Raw genomic sequence first — 561 nt, 5'->3', positions numbered from 1 at the left:
AGGGTCAGGTGGCCAGGCTCACATCTTGGCAGAACCCGGCCAACACACGAAGGACATGATGGAGTAGAAACGTCAGCTCCGAAAATTAGCAACGCAGACCCAAGCTCTTTAAATAGAGCTCCTCCTCCGCCAAAATGCAAAGACCGAGTGAATTTGAGAGAGAAACTGAAGTGAAGAAGAAGAAGACTAGCTCCTCCTCCGCCAAAATGCAAAGACCGAGTGAATTTGAGAGAGAAACTGAAGTGAAGAAGAAGAAAACTGTGTGTTTGGATTGTGATTTGTTAAAGTGAGGTTTAAATAAAAGTGATTTTATAGAATTAATTTTGAGTATAAATAAATTTGTGTCAATGTAATTTATGTTTGATAACTCTATACTAAAATTGATTTTGATAAAATAAATATTGTTTGGATAATATTAATTAAAATCACTTTTAGATAAATAATTACTAAAAAGGATATGATATTAAATTATAATGTTATTTTTTTATATATGTTTAATTTTTTTTATACTTTTTTTATATGTTTTTATATAGTATATTTTTAGTACTTTTTTTTAGTATG

At 30.3% G+C, this 561-nt stretch overlaps 1 protein-coding gene and 1 long non-coding RNA gene across 2 annotated transcripts in view; one reads left to right on the top strand and one right to left on the bottom strand.

The window, feature by feature from the left end:
- The window catches only part of LOC110268860, a 1,189-nt gene extending 872 nt beyond the window's left edge, over nt 1-317 (top strand). Inside the window, exon 2 of the long non-coding RNA XR_002357523.1 lies at nt 3-317. This is a non-coding gene — a long non-coding RNA (uncharacterized LOC110268860). The remainder of the gene's footprint in view (nt 1-2) is intronic.
- LOC107625345 (cytochrome P450 CYP82D47) overlaps nt 1-561 on the bottom strand; it is a 20,437-nt gene that overhangs the window by 4,168 nt on the left and 15,708 nt on the right. The gene's annotated exons all lie outside the window — the stretch shown is intronic.

The sequence above is a fragment of the Arachis ipaensis genome, chromosome B02 (genome assembly GCF_000816755.2).
Source record: "Arachis ipaensis cultivar K30076 chromosome B02, Araip1.1, whole genome shotgun sequence".
Lineage (NCBI taxonomy): Eukaryota > Viridiplantae > Streptophyta > Magnoliopsida > Fabales > Fabaceae > Arachis > Arachis ipaensis.
The sequence above is the reverse complement of the archived record's forward strand: the minus strand, read 5'-3'. Positions and strand labels throughout refer to the sequence as shown.